We start from the raw sequence: 16,397 nt of genomic DNA, 5'->3' as shown, positions 1-16,397 counted from the left end.
CAGCTTCCTATGTTCCTAAATGCACTCTGCATATGGTAGAGGAACTCCACGGATAATAATATATGTTCCACATATTTCAGGACTAAGTCTCAACACTAAAAATAGGCTTCTTGGCTGTGTCTCTAGGTTCTGGGGCTTATCCTGGTCTAATAATAATAATAATAATAATAATAATAATAATAATAATAATAATAATAATATAATAATACCCCACCCATCTGGCTGAGTTTCCCCAGCCACTCTGGGCGGCTTCCAACAGAACAGAACATTGAAATGCAATAATTTCTTAAAGATTAAAAGCTTCCCTAAACAGGGCTACCTTCAGATGTCTTCTAAAAGTCTGGTAGTTGTTTTTCTCTTTGACATCTGGTGGGAGGGCGTTCCACAGGGCGGGTGCCACTACTGAGAAGGCCCTCTGCCTGGTTCTCTGTAACTTGGCTTCTTATAGTGAGGGAACTGCCAGAAGGCCCTCAGCACTGGACCTCAGTGTCTGGGGAGAACAATGGGGGTGGAGATGCTCCTTCAGGTATACTGGACCAAGGCCGTTTAGGGCTTTAAAGGTCAGCACCAACACTTTGAATTGTGCTCGGAAACGTACTGGGAGCCAATGTAGGTCTTTCAAGACCGGTGTTATGTGGTCTCTGTGGCCGCTCCCAGTCATCAGTCTAGCTGTCGCATTCTGGATTAGTTGTAGTTTCCGGGCCACCTTCAAAGGTAGCCCCACATAGAGCGCATTGCAGTAGTCCAAGCGAGAGATAACTAGAGCATGCACCACTCTGGAGACAGTCCATGGGCAGGTAGGGTCTCAGCCTGCGTACCAGATGGAGCTGATAGAGAGCTGCCTTGGACATAGAATTAAGACCTGTTATTGAGACTACTGTATATTGCAATGTTTAACTCACTGCAGATCTTCAAAAACAAAAAAAGGTGACAGCACAAGACATGAGAACGAGGCACAAAATAATTCCCTCAGCTGACAGCAAGTTAATGAGTCATTGCACAATCATCTCCATTTCATGCAAGCCAGGTTTATACCTGTATTCCTAACCTCCTTGATTTCATCACCAGAGGTTTTACCCTATTACTCATAAGGTTATCAAAATATGTGTGAATTGGCTCTTGGGGTGCATTTCAACATCTCCCTGCAATCCATGTTCTCGTAGTCAGCTTAGAAATCAGAAAGCAATAATGAATATGATTGCTCAATATGCCAGCATTTGAGCTTCTGTTTCGTGATTTTGAGGATAATGTCGATGTACACACTTTCTCACAGGAAAGGATATGGAGGTGGCACTTTATTCACCCACGCAATGAGACAACTGCAGCACCACCATGCAAGGCAAAGGCAGCAAGTTGAATAACAGAGGAGTTGTTTTTAAGAAATGGCAAAACTCACTGAAAGACAAACTATGAAGGCACTGTAATATCACTGTACTGGCTAGAAATCCTGAAAAGATAAGGCTATCAAAGGTCACTAGGTTTATGACTATACTTTTCCTCCAGTATCATACGTAGCAGAGACAGATTTAGGGGATTTGCTTGCCTGCACTGGGCGCTGAGCCGAGAGGGTGCCACAGGGGGTGCTGCAATAATGACTAACAATGGAAAGTGACCATACCTGCCAAGTCTCCCGCTGAAAAATGCGGGATCAGCAGCGGTGCGGCACCGGAAGTTGCGTGGAAGCAACTTCCGGGGTCGCTCTTCCCATGTGTGGGCACCAGAAATCGGGCAATGCGGCCACCACCAAGATGGCCGTCGCGCATGCGTAGAAGCGACTTCCGGTGCAGCTCTGCCCGATTTCTGGTGCCCACACATGGGAAGAGCGGCACCCAAAATGGAGGCTCCCTGGCAGGTAGGAAATCCGGGGGATTTCCAGGATTTTTCTCCATTCGGGAGAACAGTGGGAAACGGATTAAAATCCGGGGGTTTCCCACGAAAAACGGGATACGTGGCAGCTAAGGAAAGTGACAAGTGAGGGGGCACGGAATTTAGGCATCACTCAGGGCACCAGTGAAATGTCAAAGTCCAAAGTCCGCCACTACACGTAGCATGGCACTGAATACCAGTTGCCAGGAGGAAACAGCAGCAGAAGGTTTTTTTGCTAGTGACCTGCATGTGGGCTTCCCGTAGGTATCTGGTTAGTCACCATGGGAAACAGGATGCAGCTCTAGATAAGGGCTAGATCCAGCTCTTCTTATGGGCAGGTGGCTGTGGAAGAAAGGAAGCGGCCTTATACAAGATCAAACTAATCATTTATTGCATTTATAGCCCAACTTTTCCTCCAAGGTGCTCTAGGAGGTATACATGGTTCTTTCTCCCCATCTTCATTTAATCCCCACAACAAGCCTGTGAGGTAGGTGAGCCGGAGAGGCAGTGACTGGCCCAAGGTTACACACTGAGCTCCATGGCCAAGTGGGTATTTGAACCCTGGTCTCTCAGGTCCTAATTCAACACTCTAACCACTTCACCACACTGGCCTAGTATTGTCTTCCCAAAAGCCCTTCTTAGAAGTTACCATGCACACCAAGATGTGTATGAGGAATGTGGCCACGGGGACTGGCTGTGGGGGAAATTTAGCCCATGCTGAATTTCAGCTCTACCACACCCAGCCATAGGCATGCACAGGATTTAGTTTCTAGCCTGCCACTCACCCACCTGTAGAGTAGTTTGTGGTGGAATCCCTGCCAAAGGCTACATACTGTGCCTGCTGATGGACGCAGATATTGAACTGCTTATAAGGAACATAGGAAGCTGCCTTATAATGAGTCGGGCCATTGGTCCATCTGGCTCAGTACTGAAGGAAACATCTCTTCAGGGCTTCAGGCAGAGAATCTTCCCCAGCCCTACCTGGAGATGCTGGGGATTGAACCTGGGACCTTCTGCATACAAAGCAGATGCTCTACCACTGAGCTACAGCCCTTCCCAGAGTTCCCTTTTCTATAAAGATACTTGGCCTTTCTGAAAAATTAGGACTGCCTTCTCTAGAATGATGTTCACTGTGACACAGCATAGGGCTCCTATACTATTCAAGGAATTTTTAAATATGGAGATTTCATTTCAGCAAAAGGGAATGTGTTATTTATGAATTAAATAAGAGCAAAGGAAATAGAATCCAGAAAACGATAATGCAACTCCCACTGTGCCGTCTGCTTGTCAATTTTGCATGAGGGATTGCGGAATTGCCAGTCAAAAGTGACTGAGCGAGGAGATCATTCAACATTAGCAAGAAAATGACCTGTTTGTCTCTTTCTATCGCTATGTATTCTAGAGAATCCTCCCACAGGCATCTGTCTGTTTGAAACTCCACCCACATGCTGATAGATGTCCCATGGAATTGGCAAGTCTCCTTGAAGGCAACGTAATTTAAAAAAAACAAATAAATAAAATGTTACACCCACAAGAAACTCTGCCTGGATTATAAAGATGAATGAGGTCCTCGGCAGTTCATGAAAAAGGCAAAAGGAAATCAGTGCGTTTAATAAAAACAATGCCCCTTTTCAGGTGAGACGTTCATTTTTTGAAAGCATGGGTTGGAGACAGTCACTTTCAAAGTTTTTTTTTTACTGAATGAGTCATTGATCTATTTGGAATATTTATGCACAACACAAAGTTTCTCTGAGCAGTTTACATTGTGAAATGAGGCAACAATGAAAGCAGTCTAAAAAGTTTCACTTCCTTGAGATTGGTAGGCCTCATCAGGGAGATTGTATCAGCAGCTCCTGGAAAAACTGAATGGAAGTGGCTGAGCTGTTGTTGAGAGCAGTGGGAGGAGATTAGTGGACCAAAGCCACTTCCGCGCCTGCGACGGAAGTGGCGTTGTGGGCCGACCGACTGCACCACCGCGTAGGGGCTGCGAGTTCAGCCCCTACGCGATGGTGGCTTCCCGCCTGCGTCATCCCCGACCAGCCAATGAGAACGGTCGGGGCGGAGCCGCCAGATTTAAAGCTCCCCGCAGGCGGGAAGCCGACCTCTTTCCTCCCTTGTTCGCCGGAGCGAACAGTTCACCCGCCCACCCACCCCTTAAAAAGAGGTAAGGGGACGCTGCTATGGACGGGAGTCGGTTGCCTGGTTAGTCAGCGGGCCGGGTAGGACTTTTCCCATACTGGGCTAGCCATGATGGGTTTTTCGCCTACCCAGTAGCATGTCGTCACAACTTAGGTTAGGCGGTTAGGCGTTGGAAATTTGCATAACAATAGATGGAGGAGGGGCAGATTACGTCAACGGCTGCCCAAATTTGGAGAAGTAATTCCGTTAAAGGATTCCCGGGGCGTCGCTTGGTCCTGAGCCTGGAGTTGCCTGGGCCGTAGGGCACGCCCCTTCGGTGGCCACAGGAGGAGCTCTAGTAGATCTACATCGCGGGGCTCCTTTCTGGTGGTTAACTTCTCAAGGACTCCAACACACGGGTTGGAGTCGGATATAGTCTGTTAGGTTCCAACGCCTAAGCCAATTCCGCTCAACATGCTTATCAATAAAGTTGTGGCCTTAACCACCCAATTAAATCTTAATCTCTGTGTCACGAGTCTTGATTATGTGGGAAGGAGGGACATTGCCACACAAAGTCCTCTCCCCAGTCTTGCTGCTGCTGCTGCTGCTGCTCTCTCTGGTGAAGCTGAAAGCTGAAGATTTGGGACAGATAAAACTTCTTCATGCATCACATACCTGTAGTTAAATTTATGGAACTTGCTCCCACAGAAAGCAGTAATGGCCACCAATCTAGATGGCTTTAAAAGAGGATTGGATAATTTCATGGAGGAGAGAACCATTAGACATGATGGCTATGCTCTGCCTCCACAGTTGGAGGCAACAATGCTTCTGAATACCAGTTGCTGGAAAAGCCAGAGGAGAGAAGAGTTTTCTTGTGGTCAAATTCTGGTTGCTGGTTTCCCACAGGCATCTGAGTGGCCACTGTGAGAACAGGTTGCTGGATGAGATGGGACATTAGCCTGATCCAGCAGGTTTTTCTTATGTTCTCAGGCTCACAGTGTGTGTGTGTGTGTGTGTGTGTGTGTGTGTGTGTGTCCCCCACCCCACCTGCCACACATCCCACCCAGGAAACATGTTATTGTGTGCACACCAGGCTCACGAAACTCAAGAAGGGCCTGGACTTATTTTTGCCTGGGAAGATGAGGTAGTTGATGAACATAAAACACCATGTTTAAAGCCCATTCCTTCCCTATGGAATCCTGGGAAGTAAAGTTTACCCAGAGGTCTACCTTGAGAAATATGGCAAAGAACACAGGCAGAAGCTAGCTTTATAAAGGGGAGTGCTCACTTCACAGCACGAAACTCCCCTTTCCTCTGCTCCTGAAGAAGAGGAACTGGCTGGAGAGCTTCCAGGATAAATGTCACCACTAATGTGCCATAAAATGTGAGGCTGTCTGGTGCTACTGCCTAATATTGCCTTTAGAACATGCTATATCTGTGGTCCTGCTGGTGCATTTGCACCTATACAATTCCCACTTGTTTGTTTGTTTGTTTAATTTATTTATAGCTCATATCATCAAGGTGCTTTTCAAAAGGCAGATATGTGGAGGAAGGTTAGAAACTCTGTAGCCTTCAAGTGCCAGCAGTCATCCTACTCCCATTTAGCTGTGAGCATTGGCTGTCACCAAATTTCTGCTAGTACAGTTCAATTCCCTGCTCCTCCACATGCAGCTGCTGGGTGACCTTGGGCTAGTCACACGTCTCTGAAGTCTCTCAGCCTCACCCACCTCACAGAGTGTTTGTTGTGGGGGAGGAAGGGAAAGGAGAATGTTAGCCGCTTTGAGACTCCTTAGGGTTGTGATAAAGCGGGACATCAAATCCAAACTACTACTCCTCCACCACCACTTCTTCTTCTTCTTCTTCTTCTTCTTCTTCTTCTTCTTCTTCTTCTTCTTCTTCTTCTTCTTCTTCTTCTTCTTCTTCTTCTAGTATATTTTAAGTTCTAGGGACATCAGTGGGGCCATAGCTCCATAGCCTATGCCTTGATGTCCATGATCAGAGCTTTATGGCTGATACTTCTGGTTGTGTGCCATGATTGGCTGCAGAGCTATTAAGAACCCTATTCTCCATTACAGCTGTGGGGAAGAGACAGAGGAGGCGAGGGCCATTGCCTGCAGCTGTTATGTGTGGAAGTGTATTAATGTTTGCATCTTACACTGAGGATATTGTATCAACAAAAGGATAGAGCTACAGCAGCGTTTCTTTTTATTCTAACATGACACTTTTCCATAATAAAGGGGTTTCAGAAAAGATCCTTTCTTGCCCAGCAAGTATAGGATCACGGTTAAGTTTTGTCCATGGGAAAATATCTCTATTATCCAAATAATGTGGTTGTCATTTGAGATCTGTAGCTAAGTAACGTTCCATTTCTTCACAATGAAGCGGAGAGGTTAAGAAAAAGCAGCTTGTGAAAATCGCCAGCTTGCCCTTGCGAAATGAGCCCACATTACATTATGGCAGCTATTCACATATGTTCCCTGCAGCAGTCAGTGAAGTTTTGTGTCGTGCTGTGAACATGATGGTTTCTGTAACTGGACCACCCAGCATCCTGTTCACTGAACTGACCCCTTTCCAAGTCTCATTTAACTCAAAGGGATTGAGCTCTTTTCATTACACAATAGAGGAAGCTGCTGGTCCTGGCACACTTTCAAAGCGGAAATCTGAATAAAAGTGAAGATCTGCTATTTGAATTGCAGGTTTTGAATGATTCTTTGGAAAGCTGATTGTTCAAATGTCGGATTTTGGAAGTTTCAGGGTGGGTGAGAACATCTATTCTCTAATTCAGATCATCATAGCTGAGTCCAAAGTTGTTTTTCGTGGAACAACTAAGAATGAGTGTCCCAGTCAGCTACACCTTCTAGTTAATGTTAAGAAGATTTCAATTGTTTTACACCTGCTGATGAGTTTTTTGCACTGTGTCCACAGTTTGCAGGTGCTAGAAGGGAGAACTGATGAAATGACCTTGAAAAGCATAGGAGAGTAGCAGCAGGAGAAACAGACAAGCAGAAACAGACCTAGACTGTTTGGAAAGGAGCCAGCTTTGAATTTCAGTGCCTCCAAAGTCCACTAAAGCCTGAGTATCCAGATGGATTTAGCAACCCAAAAACAGATCCAATTTAAAAAAGAAAGAAAGAAAAGACAGATGGCCAAGATATGCTTTGAAGAGTAACCTTGTTTTCTGAGCATTTTAAACTGCCCTGCCAAATTATTTACACACAGAGAGACACACCAAGCACTCAAAGGCATCTCTTTGAAACTTCCCCTCTAAATGCTTTGTTCAAGGTCACCTAATTTGGTTGTTTTAACCGATGCCCGGTCCCAGCTTCAGCTTCCCCAAGAACCCATTTGTGCATCCGTAATTGTTCATGTTATCTCTGGCAGACTAACAGGACTTCGGTTAAAAGCAAACATAGCATCGGCAGGTGTGCTGCTTAGAATTGCAGCCACTTCAGAATGTTATCAATAGGAGGGCAAAGCTGGATGATCATGTGCTTTCGGAAACAGAAAAGGGAAAAGCCGCAGAAAATAAAAAGTCTCTCTCTGTCAATGGAAACGAGGGTGTGCAGTGGAAGCATATCTTGTCTTTCTTTTCTTTTTTAATTCAAAGCAAATATAATGACATTCGAAACAGATTCAGCCAGCTGGATTTAAATCAGCTTAATTACTGCCCCTAAAAGTCTGTTATCAAATATTGTTTCCCCCTAGGAGGATGCAGACTGGTGTGCATGTGTGTCTATTTATAGATATGTGTATGTATATGTATTAATACACTGCAATACAATAAAATATATGAATAATGAATGAATGGAAGAGACGGCTATTGATGAATACTAGACTATGCTTTACTTCCACAGTTGAAGGAAGCAATGCTTCTGAATACCAGTTCACACCAGTTCACAGGAAGGGAGAGTGATTTTGTGCATGAAACCTGATTGCAGGTTTCTCTCAGGCATCTGGCCGGCCACTGTGAGAAAAAGATGCTGAGCTAGATGAGCTATTGGCCTGATCCAGCAGGCTCTTCTTATGTTCTAACTTAAGGCTTAACTCGTTTATTTCAGTTACAGGTAGGTAGCCGTGTTGGTCTGACGTTTTCAAAACAAAAAACAAACAAAAATTCCTTCCAGCAGCACCTTAAAGACCAACTAAGTTTTTATTTTTATTTTATTTCGTTTATTTCAATGTGTCTACTCTAAACATGACTCATTCTGGATCCAGCCCTCTATGTGCATGTCCTCCTGTTCCAACCATCCCACTCTGCGCCACACTCCCACCCAGTTGTCAATCTCTCTCTCTCTCTCTCTCTCACACACACACACACACACACACACACACACACCACACACCATTCCATGCAATTCATTTTTTATTATAGAACAGTTTGGGTTCTTTTCTGCCCCTTCAGGATTTTATTTTTGCAGTTTTGTTTCTTTGGCATCCTGCAAACCTCAAAATTACGCTGCGTCTGCTGCCAACTCTTTATTATTGTGTCTGGCTCCACCTCTAGGAGCATGGGAAGACTTAGATTGGTCTTAAAATATATGATGATGGCCCCTAGATTTAATCTTGTACACTAGAAGAAGAAGAAGAAGAAGAGTTTGGATTTGATATCCTGCTTTATCACTACCCGAAGGAGTCTCAAAGCGGCTAACATTCTCCTTTCCCTTCCTCCCCCACAACAAACACTCTGTGAGGTAGGTGGAGCTGAGAGACTTCAGAGAAGTGTGACTAGCCCAAGGTCTCCCAGCAGCTGCATGTGGAGGAGCGGAGACATGAACCCGGTTCCCCAGATTATGAGTCTACCGCTCTTAACCACTACACCACACTAGGGGCAGTCAATGTTACATACTCCAGATACTGCCGACCAGTGCTTTGTTACTACACAAATGTTTAGGGGTACTCTCATTTTGACTCAAGAAAATCACTGGGAAAGGAAATGAAGCCGCCATCAGAGGTGGTAACAACGAAACTGACCAATCACCGCGCTAGATTCCGATTCCTACTTCACACATTAAACACTCGCTTCCTTCTGAGACTCAGGAAACGTGACAGGAAATTAGGCCGCCATCGGGGGTAGTAATGGAACTGACGGTTCACTGTGCTAGAGAAGAAACTATTTTTTTAAAAAAATAAAATAAAATAGTTTCTTCTCCCATTAGATTCACAAAATGTTTAGGGGTATGAGTACCCCTGCGTACCCCCAGAAAAAAGCACTGCTGCTAACTAAGATTCCCATCAGCCCTAGCATTAGAGGCGGGTGCCAGGGTCAGGTCAGTAATAAAACTCACAAGGCGCCAGTGAAGTTAACTATTCCATGAAACGAAACAGCTCAGGCCTCTCTTTTAAATCAGAACCAGTGAAGGCGGTGAAGGTCCTGTGTGAGTGCTTGGAGGCGGTTGGAGGATGGATGGCGGCTAACAGATTGAGATTGAATCCTGACAAGACAGAAGTACTGTTTGTGGTGGACAGGAGGCGGGCGGGTGTGGAGGACTCTCTGGTCCTGAATGGGGTAACTGTGCCCCTGAAAGACCAGGTGCGCAGCCTGGGAGTCATTTTAGACTCACAGCTGTCCATGGAGGCACAGGTCAACTCCGTGTCCAGGGCAGCTGTTTAGCAGCTCCATCTGGTACGCAGGCTGAGTCCCTACCTGCCCACTGACTGTCTCTCCAGAGTGGTGCATGCTCTAGTTATCTCTCGCTTGGACTACTGCAATGCGCTCTACGTGGGGCTACCTTTGAAGGTGACCCGGAAACTACAACTAATCCAGAATGCGGCAGCTAGACTGGTGACTGGGAGCGGCCGCCGAGATCACATAACACCGGTCCTAAAAGACCTACATTGGCTCCCAGTACGTTTCCGAGCACAATTCAAAGTGTTGGTGTTGACCTTTAAAGCCCTAAATGGCCTCGGTCCGGTATACCTGAAGGAGCGTCTCCACCCCCATCGTTCTGCCCGGACACTGAGGTCCAGCTCCGAGGGCCTTCTGGCGGTTCCCTCATTACGAGAAGCCAAGTTACAGGGAACCAGGCAGAGGGCCTTCTCGGTAGTGGCACCCACCCTGTGGAATGCCCTCCCACTAGAGGTCAAAGAGAACAATTACCAGACCTTTAGAAGGCATCTCAAGGCAGCCCTGTTTAGGGAAGCTTTTAATGTTTGATGGATTTTTGTATTTTAGAATTTCTGTTTTTTTGGAAGCCACCCAGAGTGGCTGGGGGAACCTGGCCAGATGGGCGGGGTATAAATAATAAATTATTATTATTATTATTATTATAAGGAGCCCAGCAACTCTTCCCAGTGCATCTTGTCCCAATGAGGCAGTTGCGAGGACTGAAGGTCCCTGCCTTCCCACAACTATATTCCTTCTCCCTCAGGTCAAGCAACCTGAGGCTCCTTCGTTTTGTCTCTCTTTGCTCTGCTCTCTTCATTCCTCTTTGTGTTCTGGGAGACCAGAGGGGAGGGGAGCTGGTCACAGCAGGAGGGTGAGACTCCCTGGCTTCTTCAGCAGCCTGCTTGATCTCTGCCTCTTGGCTCCACTCCTCTCCAGCCTCCACTTTTCCTCTGCCTCTGGACTGCTCTCTGCCACAGCCTCTCCCTGCTCACTAAACCCCGTTACCTCTTCAGCTTCTGACACCTCGTCCTCCTGGTCTGCTCCCTCTCCTCCCGCTGACCACTCATCGTCATCCCACCACCAATCCCCTGGGTCTGAGCGTTCTTCCCCTTGGGGTTACCTTGGGGGTTCCCCAGCTGGTGCCTCCCACTATTCCTTTGTACCCAGCCAGTCCATTAAACCTAGGGATGATTGGAATTGAATTTCATAATATATGGAGGGCACCACATTGGCTACCCCTGCTATGCATATGCATAGTTATTTTGGAATAAGCTCCATTTAACCAGTGGGTCTTCTGAGTGGGTGTTAGATCTTTCTCCTACACCAACAGAAATATAATCTGCATCTTAATCTCATTGAATGTTGGCACACTTATTAACTTTTTGCAAAGATCGCTGGGAGACCAATAACTAATTTTATTTTAAAATGCATGGATTAGTCCATTTAATCATTCACGTAGTTTAATGAAAAAAGCACGTTTGACTCCCTCTATGACACGAGTGATAAGAATTAAAATAATTTCAATTACTTTATTGTCAAAGGCCTGCAGTTAAATGAGCTCTACTCTAATGTGCACATACGCCCAAATCCTCTGCATTTTCTTTCTTTTTTGGTTTTTTTATTTCTATTAATTTTTTTATTTGCAAATTTAACAAAGGGGAAAGAAAAAGTGAAAGGGGATTGAAAATGAAAGAGAATGAATGGAAGAAAAAGAAAGAAAAATAATAACACCACCATCAGCTCGCATTAAGGGTGCAATAACAATCAGTGCATCCATCTTGGGTTAAACATAAAGGTTAAAAAAAGCCCTCCAAGTGTCCCGATAGAAACCCACACAAAGTGGACTTCTGTAAGAAATATGTTCAAATGTAGCCAAGGCACTGAGTTCCTCAGGCCATTGAGTGATAGATGACAGGTGTTTATCATTCCAGGCTCAAAGTATAAGTCTCTTAGTGACCATAAGGGCTCGCAAAATCCATTTTTGTTACCCTGCCATTAAACCCCATACTGTGGGAATATAGTTTAAAAGAACATGAGCGCCTGCAAATCTCAAGGCTTTCACCAATGCAAATTTCTTAAGGACAGCCACTTCAGACCAAAAAAATGCAGTATATCACTGGAATAGCCCTCATCATGTAGTTCTGTGAGGCATATTCAGCATTACACCTGCCAGATAAAAACCAGGACACCCCAAAAGTTTTTCAATTGACCGGACATAAGGTAAAAGGTAAAAAGGTAAAGGATGCCTAGATGATTAAGTCCAGTCAAAGGCAACTATGGGATTGTGGTACTCATCTTGCTTTCAGACCAAGGGAGACAGCGTTTGTCCACAGACAGCTTTCCGGGTCATGCGGCCAGCATGACTAAACCGCTTCTGGTTCACAGAGGACCGTGACAAGAGCCAGAGCACACAGAAACAACATTTACTTTCCTGCTATTTATCTTCTTGCACTGGTATGCTTCTGAACTGCTAGGTTGGCAGGAACAGGGGCAGAGCAATGGGAGCTCACTCCGTAGTGGGGATTTGAACCACTGACCTTCTGATCAGCAGGCCCAAGAGGCTCAGTGGTTTAGACCACAGCGCCACCCATGTCCTGGACTTATGGCAGGTCTAACGTCTCGAATCTATCTGCAATGGACAGTGCCTTTCTATACAGATCTTGTGGAGTCCACTATACCCATGATATTAATTTCTGCTGGATCAGTCCCAATTTCAATCCTAAAGATAAAGATTCTAAGGCAAATTTTGTTTAAGCTGTGTAATACTTCTAATTCCCCATTCAACAACTCTCCAAGTTCCTCAAAGGTCCATTAAGCATTTATAAACAACAGTTATGGGCTTGACTTTCTGTAAGGATACAGTAATTTCCTCTGACAATATAGGAGATGCTGAAGCTCTCAAAGCAGATGGTCCATAAATAAACACCAATGAATGTTGTAATTGAAGATATTGCCATTCGGCATGTGGCCTCGTCTTCCTTGGACGTTTTTAAACAGTGACTGAGTGGCCATCTGTCATGTATGATGTAGTTGAGATTCCTGCATTGCAGGGGGTTGGACTAGATGACCCTTGGGTTCCCTTCCAACTCTACAATTCTATGTGCCATGAGAATTAGGAATAAAAAAAATATGGAAGCATCTTTTGCAAGGGAAGAAAGCTTTGTGAAATTGGAGGACAGATCTCAGCATAACATTATGTAGGAATACATAAACTGGTTAGCTGGATGAGGGTTTTTTTTCCACAGAGAAATAGCTGAAACCCTGATATTTGCCCACATCTTAAAATATGGGTCTTGGATAGTATGTTACTATTTGTCATTCCAGGCTGGAAACAGCAAGACTGAGTATAGCCAGAGAAAATAGACTTCTTGCATGTGCCAAAAAGTCTCCCCACCCCCGATGTCTTCCTTGTCCTTTGTGCCTTCTGAAAAAGGTCCTAGAGGTTGCTCCCTCTTTTTGTTGCATTGTGCAAAACAAGCATTGTGCTTCCACCTACTTCTCTCCTCATAGTTGTTTTAGTCATGAAAGTGGGATTCTATATCTAGTCAGTCTCCATGGCAACTTTATTTCTTATTAAATGGGAAAGGAAATGACATAATTAACTTACATGACCTCTTTACTTTGCAGAGGAGTTCAGTTGTATCTTTAGTAGTTATGTTGCATGCTCAAAGACGCACTTCTCTATTGATAGATGTGTTTTTTTCCCATTATCAGAGGCTCTTTAGGTGAAAAAATGGCAGCGGCCCTCTGGAAGCAGGGGAAAGGTGTATTGAATGAGAATGCCAGGCATTCATCTGCCCTATTCAATGATCTTTTTGGAGCGTTTCTCAACAGTCGCACACACACACACACACACACACACACACACACACACACACACACATATAAACTACTTTACCTTGGCTCTGCGGGAATGCCCATTATATTCATCGTGTTTGGTTTATAGAGGTCTAAATGGTAGGCTTCCAGCAATGATATGTGATGTGAAACAGTTGTGCTCCTTGAATGTGTTCATAGAGAATTAGGGGAGTGATTGCACTCAACCGATAAACTAAGGCACAAATCTCTGTGTCTTTGAAAAACATAGGACACGGTTTTCCTGCGCAAGTCAGACTCAAAGAAATTGCACCAGTAAAAGCCAATTTAAAAACAGTCCTATATGAATCCATCAGTATGTGCAATATTCCCCCACTGCATTTCCCCTGATTTTAGAGATTATAGGAGTTACGAATTATTGGGATCTGTATGAATATGGAACGTTTTGGCATTACGTCAAATGTGATCCTCTTCCCCTTCCATGCATTGAAGTGACTCATTCATTTTTCCACTCTCTATGACTACAAAATAGAAGCAGGGAAGCATATGGAGGAGAGAGGGTCTCAGAGGAGGTGCTACAGTTAGCCTAAATATGAAATCTCACTGCAGGGGATTCTCTCTCTCTCTCTCTCTCTCTCTCTCTCACACACACACACACCTACAGCTCTTCCTTTAAACCTCCTTCAGCCATTTATCAAAGACACAACCCTCTCCAGAACCTACCTGCCTCTGACACATATTCCCTTTCATTCCTTCTTGCTCCTCTGCAGCACTGCAAATGCCCCCCTTTCATAGCTGCCAAGTCCGGGTCGTAAAGATCCGGGATCGGCAGCGCGCGCATGACCGGAAGTTGCGTGACGCAACTTCCGGTGGCGCTTCGCCCTTCTATGGGCATCAGAAAATGGCGGTGCCAGCGCCGGAAGTCGCTTCCGCGCATGACCGGAAACATGTAAAAGCGACTTCCGGCGCCGGCGCCGCCATTTTCTGATGCCCATAGAAGGGCGAAGCACCACCGGAAGTCGCGTCACGCAACTTTCGGTCATGCGCAGAAGCGACTTCCGGCGCCGGCGTCGCCATTTTCTGGTGCCCATAGAAGGGCAAAGCGGCACCAGAAAAATGGCCGCCGGGAAGAAGCGAATTTAAGGGAGAATGCCGGGATTAATCACCAAACGGGAGACCGCCGGGAAACGGTAAGAAAAAAGGGGTTTTCCCGGCGGATACGGGATACTTGGCAGCTATGCCCCCTTTAACCCAACCACTTCCACCTGCCTCCTCCCAAGTTCTTCCACCTCTCCAGATTTCTTCCTCCTCCAGCACTGGCGGCCTACAATTGTCACACACCTACCTCTGCCCCCTCCAATATTCCCTCTCATTCCTCCAAATGCCCCTTTACTCCCAGTCAGTTCCATCTGCCTCCTCCCCAAATCCTCCTCTTTCCCTCCCGTCTATCACCAGAGGACTTAAACTGCCATGCAGTCTTAACCTGCCCTCACTTGCTTCTCCCCCCCCCACCCCTGCCAACGCATCGCCACACTGTTTTCTGAGAGCATTTAAAAGAAGGCAGGTATGATTCCTGCCAAACTTCTACTGTCAGGAAGTCTTGTGTTGTTGTGGGTGGGATTCCTATAGAGAATCTCATGCATCTTTGTCACTCCTTTTGCTCCGCCCCATAAAATGATTGTATTTCTTTCCTGATCCATGCTATCCCTGTATGGATAGTGTAAACTAAATGGCTATTGTGTGAAGGTCAGCTAAGTCCTGAATTTGGGAGTGGCGAGCAAAGAGGCTGCAGATCAGGTCCCATTTAAAGCAGGGCAGGGCCAGAGATCAATAGTGTTTGAGGTCATGGGATGGGTGCCCCACGATGTAACACAGCCTCTGCCATGAACAGGATTAAGCTTTTGCAACACAGCAAATACCATTTAAAAACGGGGGGTGGGGGTGGGTTTCAGGGGTTATGAAAAGCTTAACCTTGCATATGCCTGCTCAACTGCACACAATGAGCTGACACATTCAGGAATTTGGTGTGATTACCATGAGCCTGGCAATCATGTGACTTGGCCCTGCCAAGGCTCAGTAACGTAGACTGAGATGCAAAATGTGCTTGTAGTCAAGCACTTATGTAATAACCCCCAGCATCAGTGCCACTCAGCCTGGGAACATTTAGCTCATATTATCTTCAAACCAATCTAGACATGGGAACCAGTGCTGCAATCCTGTGCACACTGACATTGTGTGTATAGCAGGGGAGGGACCATTGAACAAAATGGGACGTAACCTCTGAATAAACTCATATAAGATCAGGCCACAAAAGTATCCTTTACAGAAAGGAATCAGATCATCTATTTGTTCTGAAGGTAGAGACAACTAATAAGGGGGGGGGGAATGCTCCAACTCACTCTTTTATTAAATGCTAGAGATACTAGCAAAACCTATACTTCTGGGGTTCAGATACAAATCTAGGGGCTTATAATGAGGGGAGTACAGGAGCCCCACTTTCATCTCTGGCATGAATAAAAGTTTCCATCCAAACACGTTCCCACCCAGTCTCCCAACTCCCAAGCTCCCCCCTTCACAGTTGAGCCATAATAACATTAATAAATATATCCTTTCCTAGCATCTATTCACATCCCAACATGAAAGACCCCACTGTTCTGCCTCATGGGAAATACAGGCTATGAATGCTTGACTCCAAGACACACACACACACAGAAAGAGAGAGAGAGAGAGAGAGACACTGGTCTCACTCAGTAACCGACAGGAGCATCAACTGACCTAGTTTCCAGATGTGAGGGTGGATTTTATTATGATGATTTTCCCTTAGGACTTCAGTCAATTAGTTCCCAAATCAGCCTGGTGTGTCACTCTTGAACATGTTACTGGAAACAGTCAGAAACAAATGCTTGAAAGATACATATGTGTGAGAGCGTCATGCATTTTTTTTAAAAAAGAATTTTTTAAAAAATGGTGTTTGACATGGCAGCATTAGACA

The 16,397-nt window shown here is 45.4% G+C and overlaps 1 non-coding gene across 1 annotated transcript; it reads right to left on the bottom strand.

Moving 5' to 3' along the window:
* Window positions 1–2,848: 2,848 nt before the first annotated feature.
* TRNAT-UGU (transfer RNA threonine (anticodon UGU)) lies at window positions 2,849–2,917 on the bottom strand. Its single transcript has one exon. It is a non-coding gene; the product is annotated as a tRNA-Thr (tRNA).
* Between the last annotated feature and the right edge of the window lie 13,480 nt (window positions 2,918–16,397).

Source organism: Zootoca vivipara, chromosome 4, assembly GCF_963506605.1.
Source record: "Zootoca vivipara chromosome 4, rZooViv1.1, whole genome shotgun sequence".
Classification (NCBI taxonomy): Eukaryota; Metazoa; Chordata; class Lepidosauria; order Squamata; family Lacertidae; genus Zootoca; species Zootoca vivipara.
The sequence above is the reverse complement of the archived record's forward strand: the minus strand, read 5'-3'. Positions and strand labels throughout refer to the sequence as shown.